Genomic DNA, 12867 nt, shown 5'->3' with positions numbered 1-12867 from the left:
CATAACTGACATTAAAAAAAACCAAAACCCTAATTCAGCAAACTATTAGGATGAGAGGGATCCAGTAATTGACTTTTTTCAAACTCCACTGGCTACAGAGAATTCTCACTCAAGCAGTATGACAGATGTCAACAAAACTCATACTCTGCCAAGTGAACTATCAGGCTGCTAATTTCTGAGTAATTACAGCAATCTCTAGTGAAACAGAACACTGATGCGCTCCTTCTTATAGCTCTCCTCTTGAGTTTGCTCTGCACACAGAAGACCCTTCACAGAACTGACCAAATTATTAGAACAATGGCGTCCTGGTCCATCACTAAGGCCGTTAGGCCCTGCCACAAATAATAATGATAATATTATAATGATTATGATTATAATGATAATGATAATAATAATGATAATGATGACAGTTGCAAGTTTTGCCCTTTCTTCTCTCTCCATGGCTCATTCAAGAGCATACTCTGAGCTCTACTAAATCGATTTGCTACTTGCAACAATTCATTTCTCAGTTCAGGTGAACAAATTTCAGCCTATGAGGTGTCTCCAAATTGTTCACCTCAAAAATATGCAATTCACCGTTCATGATCTGTGAACAATGGTGGTAGTATTTCTGTTCACTGATTGGATGACTGTAGACTTTCTATAAACAAGGGAACAACAAATGATGACTATTAGACATCTGGCAAGCAGGAGAACAGCAACAGCGTCACCCACCAGCCTCAAAGGACCATTGGTTACTGGGCCATTGGAAAGGGGTAGGAGAACACACACTGGGGCATACGGAGGTGGCCCCTTCCCCATCCCTCGAGTCTCTAGCCACTCATTGGCCAGCCTGGTGAAGAAGGGAGCTGAACAGTCCCTCGCTTTCCCCTTTCATTAAACCCTGGCCTGGGTCACGGGGAGTCTTTTTTTGTTCCATTTCAGCATCCCCCTCCCTGAACTGGTGGCTTTGGAGCTGTGTTTGCAGATGCTGAAGGTCTGACCGCTCGCCAGTTTTGGAGTCAGGAAGGAATTTTTTCGTCCTGTAGGGGGCAAATTGGCATAAGCCTGGTAGGTTTGTTCACCTTGCTCACAGCATCCTGGAGGCAAAGGTGAGCTAAACAGGAATAGGATTTAGTAATTAATGGTAGGACTATTTAGTAATATCCTTGGCCAGGATATTAGCTCAGCCTAACGTGCAGCGGGTTTCCAGCACAGTTAAAAGGATGGTTCCAGAAGTAAAAAGACCTGGAATTTTGCTTGTGGGCCTTGTGCTTATGGGAGAAGAGGACACCTTGTGGCATTTGCAGGCCCATGTCGTCTCCTCCCATCCCCCCACCCTGTTTTGTATCTTCTGTCCCTTTTGCGACAGGCAATGGGAAGGACTCAGAAAAGGGAACTGAGCCCTGGGGGTAACTACGGTGAGTTATGGGTTACATGGTAGGAGCCCTGTAACACCCGCACTGGAACTACTTAAAATGTCTGGTATGTGAGAGTCTGGGTGACAAGGTATGTAGCATCCCTCCCCTCTGTTACATTTAATAAAGTTGTGGCCTGCTGCTTAAAATGCACCCCTGTGTTTGTCTTCCTTGGCCACATGTGTCTAGATCAGTGAGAAGAGTCAGGTGGGCAGGATGACCCTTTGTAGTGGCTTCTTGGCCAACCAGCCAGCTAGTGTGTACAGCAGTTTCAGCTGTGCTGGCTGGCCTGGGAGAGGAGCTACTCCGGTATGTTCACAGTGAGGAAGCAGTGTGCCTGTGAGAAGTAGCAAGAATGAAGAGCTTGTGGGTGGAGTAGAAACTATAGAGATGGCTAAGGATTGCTAGGATTTGCAAGAATTAAGGAAAGAAAGGAATGAAGATGAAGTCTAAAGAGAGAACACATTTCAGGACCATGAGTGCCGAACTGGATTGCTCCATGGTTCCTGGTTCCTTCTCCATCACACTCTGCCTGCTCCCTATCTCCATCCCTCTCTCCTATGCAAGAAATGACACACTTGGCCTTGCCCTCCACCACTGGCCGCTGTGTGAAGTGCATCTCTTTACCTGTTCCCCTTTAACCTTAAAAACATCTATCTAAGCTATCTAAGGCGCTGCGGACAGGAGTCAGGAGAAAGAGGGAACAAAGAGCAGAGACCTGCAAGAAAAATATATGTCTGCTTGCCAAATGGAGATGATGGAGGAGGGTATAAGCTATGGGAGGAAGTATAACAACACCAGCACTTCTCTCTCCTTCCACATGGAGCTACTCAGGGAACTTTTCGATCAACACTCTCTTACAAATTAAGAGTCAGCTCCTGCACCCCTTAAGTCAATGGTAAATTTCCATTGATTTAAATGGTTCAGGATTGGACTGGGGATATTAGTAAACATAACTGGTGGACACATGACTCCACATGACTTTGAATGTCTATATGTTAAAGGAAACAGTAGCCACAATCTACAGTGTAATCTAACATAGGAATTGTTGCTCATTCCATGCCAAGACACAGCCTTTCCTTAGGAAAGCTTTTGCTTTAGGAAAGATTGCATGGCTAACAATCAAACCTATTTTATGTGATATTATGGTGTGCTCGGAGCCGAGATCAGAGATGCTAGTTTGACTGTTATTGTGTGAAAGAAGAAATGTTACAATCTAAATGCTTCATGAGACCTGTGTGACTAGCTAATGGGAGGCAAGAAACCCCACATGGATCCACAGGGGGCAGCCTACTACTAGTAACTACCAGTACTGACAAAAACCTTTCCTTGCGATCCCTGTAACCTTGTCTATTCTGGAGGAGGGATAAAACAGTATCAATTAGGCAGTTACAAGACAGTCAGATTCCTGCATTTTAATATATGTTCACTGTTTTTATTCCCTTCTCTGTTATAAAACGAATGAAAAAGAAGAAGAATCATGGGCTAAATTCATTCTTGGCATAAGTCCAGTGAAGATAACGTAGTTACATCAGGGATGAATTTGCCCTATAAGTTTAATTACATCAGCAAATCATTATAAAAATGATTTGCTCTGAGTTCACAATTCTATAAAATGACAGGCTAACAAAATTAGCATATTGGCTGAAATCCATTGTATTTCCCAGCAAGCTTCTACCATTTAAACAACATCTGAACCAATTGTCTATAATAACCCATGGCAGATACTGGAAAGCCCAGGCCAGTGGTAGAGGCAACATTTAAATCTATTTTTAAAGACATGCTGTAAACCACTTCTGTTGAGACACTTTCAGTCCAGGAGCAAGTACAATTCTGTAGTCAAATCCAAAGTTTACCATACAGTACTCATTCAGTCTTGCATAGTAATTGGAAAGAGTGACAGCCTTAAGTAATTTGTCATAATAAGATTAAACATTTATTTGGTTTGCCAGACAATCTGCAATTCCAAACACTTTGGGCCTGAAGTTCCTGTCACAACTACTTAGGAAGAAGCAACATTGCACATAGGCTAGTTTAAGAGAAACATGTACTCAGCCTATAAATCAAATAACAGGACATACGCTACACAAGTAATGTGTCTGCAACCCTCTCTCTGTATGCTACAATCCCTAACCGTGATGGATGAACCTCAAATCCTTATCTGAGCATTTTTTCCTTGTATTCGCCCATTCCCTGGCCCCCTCTACTCTATAAAGCCTGAGATTTCCCTCCTTAGTAATCCTCCAGTCTTGTGTCTGACAAGCCCACAAACACAAGTACAGCACCTAGAAGATATCAGCCACTTTCCCCTTCACGAGTTGCATGCTCTGTGGCTTCGTCAAAAGGCACCCAGAGAGCACGGAACACCTCAGACAGAAAAGCCCAAAGCTTGTAAGGTTGTGGACCTCAGAGATTTTCAGGGACCTGCATGCAGCCTTCCCTTTCTCATAAGGAGCTGTGGGTCAGACCACTGAAGGTCTGCTTCCTCTTTTGAAGTCCTCAAGGAGGGAGACAGAACTATTTGTGATCACCCTGGATGCTCTCCCCCCTTCAGCAAATGAAAACAGAGAGAAAATCTCTGCTAGCACGCAGCACAGAACCATCTTCAAGGGCGCTGGAGATAAGAGAATGACACAACACTGACACCTCCGCCCCCCTAACTCTTAACCCTAGAGAAAAATACCCCTGAAGATCAAAGACATAAACCTTGCCCCAAGCAGAATTGTGATTCTGAAAAGGGAGAAGTGCCAGAAATTTCCTGAAATCCACGAGGGACTGCTCTATTGCTATTAATTTCACATGGAAGGGCCAGATTCAGAGAGGGATTTAGGCACCTGACTGCCTTTTCAGGTGGCTTAGATGCCACTGACATTCTGAAAACCACAGCTCAACAGGTGCTCATGAGTTTAGATGGCAGCTAAATCGTGACACCACTTCACAGCTACCAACCAGCTCAAAGCCCTAGAGGGAGCCAAAGCTCCAGAAGCTCCAAATCTGAACTCTCAAACTATGTTCTCTGTCTCTCTGGCCATTGAGGCCTGATCCCATAAAGCAGGCCCAAAGCATGCCTATAGGCTTAGGTCCTGTACAAGGCAGTGTGTGTGCACTAGTTAGGGCACTAAATCTAAGACTCGGGTTCAAGTCCCTGTTCCAAATTAGGCAGAAGAGGGATTTGAACCTGGGTGTCACATATTCCAGGTGGCTGCCCTAACAACTGAGCTATTGGTTATTCTGGGGAAGGTGGGGGTGACGAATGTCTCTCCCTTCCCCTAAGCACCTAACTCCATGAGAGCTTCATGGTTGAGAATCCTGAGTGGAGGGATACACCTCCATCTAGCTGGTCAGTCCAGCACCTACATACTTGGAAGATCTAGGCCTTTTCTCTGCATTTCACTCCTGGATAGCTTAAGCAGTTCCCTGCTGAGCTTGCTGGCTTCTGAGAATCCCTTTATCTGGCACCTACCTCTCCCATACAACGCATTGGAGCCTGGATGCCTAACTTGGGGCGGAATTCCACTAGGCAGCTGAGTGTTGCAATGCTTAAGTACCTTTGTGAATCTATACCCTAGATACTATGGAGATGGGCAGTCGCATACCACTCTACGATACATAGGTAGAAAGGCCCAAGCTGTAAAATGAGGATCCATAATATAATCATTCTCTTCCTCTTCCATAAAGTTTGGGGGTACTCAGAAGTAGGCCAGAATTAGAACTCCATCTCTAACATAGAGAGAACATGGGTCCAACCCGTGGTAGGTTTGCGTGGAAGGAGTTGTTAAGAAGGATAAGGAGGCAAAGGGATTACAGAGAGGTGACAAGAAAAGAAATGAATGAGGTCCTGTCACTCATTTGGGGAGAGGATGGTTATTTGTCCAAAATTACCATTTTTTTGTAAAAGATCAGCTCTTCAAAAATATGTCGGCATTTCTCCTCTGACCTCTTCATGGTTGAAGCACAGCCCAGAACACAGACAATCTGCAGAAGCAAGTGAGGCTCCATATCCAAAGTCCTTGTGTAGTTCTAGTTCCCTCTCCTTTGACCCTGTCAACACATTTCTGCTCCAATTCTTAAAGTCCAAAATAGTGGCAGTTGTTTAATACAGGGTTACCCCAAGGCTGTGGGAAAAGAGAAAGGATCTGTCTTAACACCCCAGTGTGTGTACATGTAGGAGAGGAAACTAGTAAGTGTTGGAAAAACCCTTTTTAAACATTCAGTTATGTTTTAATGCTATGTTTTACTAAATTAGAAGGATTGGTCTTTCAGGACAGGGATGCAGAAGGATGGAAAATTGAAGTATGATGGAACAACTAACCTCCTTTAGGAGTTTAAGAGAAATCTTGAGTCACAGCCCTTTCTAACTTCTTCAGCTGCATCTCTCTCATCCCACTTCCTTGTATTTTCTTTCTCCTAAACTGCCTCCAGCAACTAGCTTTTCAGGTTAATTTTATTAAATAGGCCTTCAGCTTCCAGGCCCTTAACCAGTGTCTCAGACTGTTTCCACTTCTCAGAAGAAAAAGAAAATCCTGCTAGAGCAACACACAAGCAACATATTGTTGGGAGCTTTCCCAAAGATCTGGATGATCCACTAAGCAAAACTGCAAAGAAGTGCATATCTCTTATGCATTTCTGCTGAAAATTGACTGCCACCATGAACAACTTGAGGGTAACTTAATATGAAGCTCTACTCCAATATCAGATTTTGTTAATAAAAATAACTGTGAAGGTTAAAGACACTCTGAGTCGAATCTTGGAAAGTGTGGAGTACTACCTGAGGGGTTCCAAGCACCCTCCATTCTGACTGAAGTCAATAATGGGAGGTGAGGTTGCTCTATAAATCTCAGGATCAGGCCCATTGTCAGTTAGCTTATGCCCAATAAGGAGGCTGTGTTTTAAGAAAGTGTCAATAAAAACAAGTTTGGGGAGACTGACAACCTGAATCCTGTATCATCTCACTAGGTGTATGGACATCAGCATGGTGAAACAGGCTAAGGGTATGTCTACACTGTGAAGTGAAGTTGATTTAATGTCAGTCAACTTTCACCCACCGAACTCATGAAGTCAGAGAAGCGTGATCACACCATGCACATTGTGTCGGGGGTTTGCATCCCCACCAGCCACACTTGCATGGATAATCAAAGCAGTGCACCTTGGGTAGCTATCAGACAGTGCAACTACCTGCAGTGCCTTTTGGGAAGGTTGTCATCCTCCCATGATGCAACATGCTCCCTCCCCTCCTGTCTCAAATAAACAGACGAACATTCTTTCGTGCCATTTTTCCAAACCCTTCATTCTCTGCCATGGGCGCGCCATTGCCGGAGAGGCATGGAGCACACTCAGCTGTGCACTATCATTGTGAGCATCACAAACACCGCATGACTTATCCTGCAGTATTTTCAAGGCCAAGACAGGAGCCGCAGCACAGAAAATTGCGATGTTACTGAAGCCGCCCTGCTGCAAGCCATAGAACAAAACAATTCCTGTTTGCTGCATGCTGTCACGCACCATCTTCAGTCGGAGGAGCGCCCCTTCTGGTCCTGGGAAACAAGCACTAACTGGTGGGATCGCATCATTATGAAGGTGTGGGATGATGAGCAGTGGCTGCAGAACTTTCATTTGCAAAAGGTCACTTTCATTGAACTTTGCAGAGTTGTCCCCAGCCCTGAAACACATGAATACTCGCTTGAGACCTGCTGTGACAGTGGGGAAGTGAGTGGCCATTGCTTTGTGGAAGCGAGCAACCCCAGACTGCTACTGGTCAGTTGGGAATCAATTCAGAGTCAGTAAATCCACTGTGGGAGCTGCTATGATACAAGTGTGCAAGGCCATTAATAGACTTCAGCTAAGAAGGGTAGAGACTTTGGGAAATGTGCAGGACATAGTGGACGGGTTTGCTGCAATGGGGTTCCCAAACTGTGGTGGGGCAATAGATGGCACGCATATCCCTATCTTATCGCCGGACCACCTTGCCACAGAGTACATAAACCGAAAGGGATACTTCTCAATGATGTTGCAGGGCCTTGTGGATCACTGGGGATGCTTAACTGACATCACTGTGGGGTGGTCTCGAAAGGTGATGTGCATCTTTAGGAACTAAGCTCTGTTCAAAAAGATGCAGGTGGGCACTTTCTTCCCGGACCAAAAAATAAATATTGGCGATGTTGAAATGCCAGTAGTGACCTTGGGGGATCCTTCTGCCCCTTGCTCCCCTAGCTAATTAATCCCTACACAAGGCACCTGGATAGCGAAAACGAGCATTTCAATAATAGGCGCAGCAAGTGCAAAATCATGGTGGAATGTGCATTTGGCCACTTAAAGGCACGATGGCGCAGTTTGCTCACTAGGTTAGACCCTCTTCCCCCGCCAACAATCCCTGAGCTCTCAATGAGTAAAGAGTAATGTTTTTTAAACCAGTAAAGTTTTATTGGTGATCCATAACAGTGGATGCAAAGGAAGATAATTTAACATTTTCATAAGGCTGTTAGGGGATCCAGAGCAAAGTTGATTGTACAAGCAAAGCACGCACATTCCCAATTCTTAAAGGAGCTGGCGCCTCTTTCTGCTCCCCTCCAGCAGCGTGGAATGGAGCATGTACTGCACCCTGCTCAACCTCCTCCTAGAGCACTCGAGGGTGGGGGCTGGGAAACAGCTTGTTAGCTGAGCATTTTGCAGGGGCTGCAGAGGGAGTCTGTCCTGCCGCTGCTCTTCCTGGAGCTCTACCAGATGCCTCAGCATGTCAGATTGATCCCTCATAATATGCAACATCTCCTCTTGCGTTGCACGCTCCTGCTCTTGGGATGATTTCCTGTTTTCCATGTCCATGTTCAGTTTTTCTGACAATGACATCCTCCAGGCTCTGAGTTCTGTGTCAGTAGTCATGGAGGCATTCATTAGTTCATTGAACATGTCATCCCAAGTTTTCTTTTTTCGCCTTCTAATCTGGGAAAGGCACTCTGCAGGAGTAGAAACTGGTGTGAAGGCTGAGCTGTCCACTGTAAGACAAGCAAAGGACAAAGTTTCCATTGTTAGCTGGTCCCATGGACGAAAAGCAATGTTACAATGTAAAAAGAACTCCCATTCATATTCACAAGGCAACGCCAGACCCGCATACTAATCTGTACATGTTGCACGGGTTGGAGTGGTGTTCCAGCCATGGTAAGTAAGGGGCCCTTGCATCCATTATAGGGAAGTCTATGTAGTACTAAATTCCCCAATCCACACTTAACCAAGGAGCAGGAGCATTGGGCTCCCCTTTACCATCGCAAATACTGGTTTGGGAGGAGGTGGTCCAAAGGGATTGAAGGAGGGTATGGGTGAAGTGTCACTGGAAAAAAAAATCGTGGCACCTGTTCCTAGACTCATGGACAACAATAGCTAGGAATTGTTTGTGTCAGGGCCCAGGACACTGTTCATGGCAGGGGAATAACATGCAGTGACTATATTGGTCTGATACTGTAAATTTGCTCCATCTTCCGTAGCTGACCATGTGCGATATCAGTCTCCTGAGGGTAACACAGGCGTAAAGAGAAGATTTGCTGCAAGATTTGGTACAGGCCTGGCCCTTATGCTGCTTTGCTGTGTTCTGCAATGCCTGCTCATTTAATAGCAGAGTGGTGGGGAAAAGTGTTCTACCATGGCAGAAGAAATAAGGCTGCCCTCCCCAGAAACCTTCTGCAAAGGATTGCAGAGTACATACATGAAAGTTTCCTGGAGATATCCACAGAGGATTCTCAGAGCATCCCTGTGCACATAAATAGTCTGTTCCGGGGGTAATCCTCTGCTTAAGTGGACCTACACCCATGAAGCCCATCCCCACAAACACACAGACTCCTTTTTAAAAAAAAAAAAAAAACAGAAATAAGAAGCTGGACTGGGACTATAACCACAGAAATACGATTTGCTATACACACTCACCAGATGTGCCTTCCCCGGCATCTCAATCAGTCACACTGTTCTGCATCCAGCTGGACTGCTCTGGGGTGACAAACAGGTGTTGGCTCTCAGGTAGAATGCCTGCCCCTTGCCTGCCACTTGCCTGCCTCTTGTTCTCCTAATACTCTTCCTCCTCATCCACAGGATCTTTCTCAGTCATCCTGGACTCGGATTCCATGGAGATATCTAAGCTGGATGGTAGTACAGTGGTGGGGTCACTGCCGAGAATCGCATGCAGCTCCTCATAAAAGCGGCACGTCTTTGGTGACAAGCCAGAACGACTGTTCACCTCCCTACTTTTCTGATATGCCTGCCTCAGCTCTGATTTTAACACAGCATTGCTGCACATCCCTGTTGTGGCCCTTCTCCACCATACCATGCAATATCCTCTCATAGATATCCAAATTTCTTTTCCTGGCTCGGAGCTGAGTCAGAACAGACTCTTCACCCCACAGGCTGATGAGATCCAAGACCTCAGGTTGACTCCATGTTGGAGTGCATCTGGGGCATGCAGTCACCATGAGCAGTTCAGCTACAAAGCTCTCTCCACGCTGACCAAACAGGAAATGGGAATTCAAAATTTCCCAGAGCTTCAGGGGAGGGGTTGTTTTCTGTGCACGTGGCCGCAGTGCAGCAGAGCACGAATGTCCAGAGCAGTTACAGCAGAGTATGGTGGGATAAGTCCCGGAGGCCAATTACATCAATTTATGCAGCGCTCTGCCTACATTGCCGCTCATTCGACCCATGCAATTCGACTTCAGCACTACGCCTCTTGCAGAGGTGGTTTGATTAAGTCGAACTTTCCCACGATTTAGGTCAGTGGAACAGACTTGTCAGTGGAGACGTGAACCTTATGTGGTCGATGGAAGCCACATTCCGTCGACCTACGTTCGCAGTGTAGGCCAGGCCTAAGAACAGACTAGTTTAATTTTATCTTTCAACCTGAGTAAAATACATGCAAGAGGCAAACAGATCACATGCATGATTTCAAAAGTCTTTTCACTTTGACTAATTTCCAGTGGTTAATCACACAGATGAGCAATCCTTTCCCCCCCTTTTTTCTGAATTTTATATCTTTATACCTTTTAAAACTTAAACATCTTATACAAGGAAGGTAAAAAAAACCAGACAATTTTCTAAATAAAACCTACTTACAGTACTTGGAGTCATCCTCTAAAACAGAGGTTATCACACAGGGGTCTGAGGACTACAGCACACCCAGTACTACAGCGAAGGGTGTGCTGTAAGAATGTGGAGCAGACACACAGGCCAGGTAGAAAACATTATTGCAGTTTGCAGAGTAATTGGATTTTCTAGCTAATCCCCACAAAATTTAACATTATGATTTTTTTTAAAAAGAAAAAATTATAATCACATTTTAGAGGGAAGCCTCTGAAAGTACCAAAGAGTCCCTCAGCTGTAGAGAGCCGAAGAAGCACTGCTCTGAACTGAGCTTAGAGCACAGCAACAGAAAAAGGCCTCCTGTGTGTGTTTGCCTTCAGAAAACCCTGGGTTGTGTGCATTAGTGATCCGTGACTTTGGTACACAACTAATTATTGTTTGGATTGGGAAACAGTGATCACTTACGTGTCCAAACTGAAATATTGTATTAGCTTAGCAGTGGGTACGCAGACAGCAGTTTAACGAAACCACAGTTTTCCTGACAGAGCAAGTTCCTGGCTGTTAGCAGTTGCCGGAAAGAAAGCCTCATGTTCTTCTCTTGGCTCTCTAGCACATTTGTAATGCATTTTCTGATTGGTTAATTGAACGTTCGCCAGCACTGGTTGATTTTCCCCTCTGCTCTCTTTGAATCTGCTGAGCACTCAGCAAGATCTGTACCCACTGGTATGGCCGTATGTTTTTCATTCTGGACCTTTGAACTCTTTTAAAAGAATCTGCTGACTGTTAAGCATGGCTGTCAAGCTGCACTGCTGTATAAAACGGAAGTCAAGCAGTCAAACAATAAGTATTTTTGTCTTAGTGGGAGAGACGTAATTCGCTTTTTTTTAAAAAAAATCAAAGAGGAGAAATGGGTTTTAAAATGCTTCTAGTGAAATTATAATGCAGCCCAAATTCTGCTGTCAGCTACAATCCTGTAACCTCATGAGACTGCAGAAATCTGGAGGGGGGGGGGGTGTCTGGGCATAGCTTGGACAGCATTTTCCCCTTAGTGAACACAGAAGCCACACCGCTACCCAAAGAAAGGTAAACACAAGGAAACAAATACAAGGGTAGTTCTGAACCAGGAAATGGGCACTGAAATAACCATTGCCAGCATCAGGCCAAAAATATATAATAGCAGCCAAAATCAACAAGCCATGACCATGAGCTATAGGTTGGTGCTCATGTATGGGGCTGCCACCTTTGAGACTTTTGCCCTGAGTGTCAAAAATTGCAATAAAATGTCATGAGAAGTCAATTTAAGGTTTGTTTTAATGTCCCATAAGAGATGGGGATAAGACAGAGTCCCCTGGAAAAATGAACAAAGGGCAGCTGTAGCCATAGTTAGGGCCCTACCAAATTCATGGCTGTGAATAATGCATCCTGAACCATAAACACTGGTCTTCCCCGTGAAATCTCATCTTTTGCTATAGGGTAAAAGCATACAAAAGTACACAGCGTTTCCCAAACTGGGGGTGCCGGCCCAAAGGAACTGCAGAGCTATTGTGGAGGAGGGGTGGACGGGGGTTGCGATATTGTCATCCTTATTTTTACACTGCCTTCAAAGCTGGGCCCCCGGCCAGGAGCCGCCACTCTCTGGCCACCCAATCTGAAGGCAGCCCCGCCACCAGCAGCAGTAAGGGTAGCACGGTACTTTTGTGCTGCTTCATCTGGCGGCTGTGCTGCTTTCAGAGCTGGACACCAGGCAAGCAGCCGCCACTCTCTGGCCGCCCAGCTTTGAAGGCAGCACAGAAGGAAGGGTGGCAATACTGCAACCCCCCTACAATACCCTTTTGGGTCGGGACCCACAGCGTAAGAAATGCTGAGTCTTAAGGGCTTTACCTGTTTATATTTTGCCATTTTAAAATACACATTCCTGCTTTGTTACAATACCATGATATTTAAGATTTAAATATCTGAAACCGTGAAATTCAAAGTTTTTAAAATGCCATGACCATGAAATTTATGAAAATGGACTGTGAATTTCGTAGGGCCCTAGCCATAGTACACGCATTCCAAACTGCAGTTAGGATTAGACTGTGCCAGGTCTCTGCATAAGTAATGTGCACAGGAGTGCATGAAAAGCTTGATAAGTTTAAGGAGGGGATGTAGGGTTACCACCTTTGAAATGCAAAAAAAAAAAAAAAAAAAAAAGGCACCCCCACCCAGAAGGAAAGCCCAACGCAACTCCAACCACAAGGCAACTCCGCAACCCCCAGGCCCTGAAAGCCACTTTAAAGAGATAACACGTATAGATAGGATTGATAACATCCCATGTTTCCTCACTCTAGCGTGACTCAAACCCTCTCTCACACACGCACGGCGTGCTTGCATGTTGGTGGGCAGACAGCTGCTGTGTTTGATCTGTTATCGCTTAAAG

General features: G+C 45.1%; 1 protein-coding gene across 10 annotated transcripts in view; it reads right to left on the bottom strand.

The window, feature by feature from the left end:
- FGGY (FGGY carbohydrate kinase domain containing) overlaps positions 1–12867 on the bottom strand; it is a 351678-nt gene that overhangs the window by 185431 nt on the left and 153380 nt on the right. Inside the window, exon 1 of one of the 10 annotated variants that reach the window (XM_067535442.1) lies at positions 10914–11044. The exons of the other annotated variants lie outside the window; for them this stretch is intronic. The gene's annotated coding sequence lies outside the window, so the exon portion shown is untranslated. Of the gene's footprint in view, positions 1–10913; positions 11045–12867 lie in introns of those variants that run through there. 10 annotated transcript variants of the gene reach the window in all.

The sequence above is a fragment of the Emydura macquarii genome, unplaced genomic scaffold, assembly GCF_026122565.2.
Source record: "Emydura macquarii macquarii isolate MOO-44397 ecotype Brisbane River unplaced genomic scaffold, CSIRO-AGI_Emac_v2 contig_3506, whole genome shotgun sequence".
Taxonomy (NCBI): Eukaryota; Metazoa; Chordata; order Testudines; family Chelidae; genus Emydura; species Emydura macquarii.
This window is presented reverse-complemented; position numbering and strand designations above follow the sequence as displayed.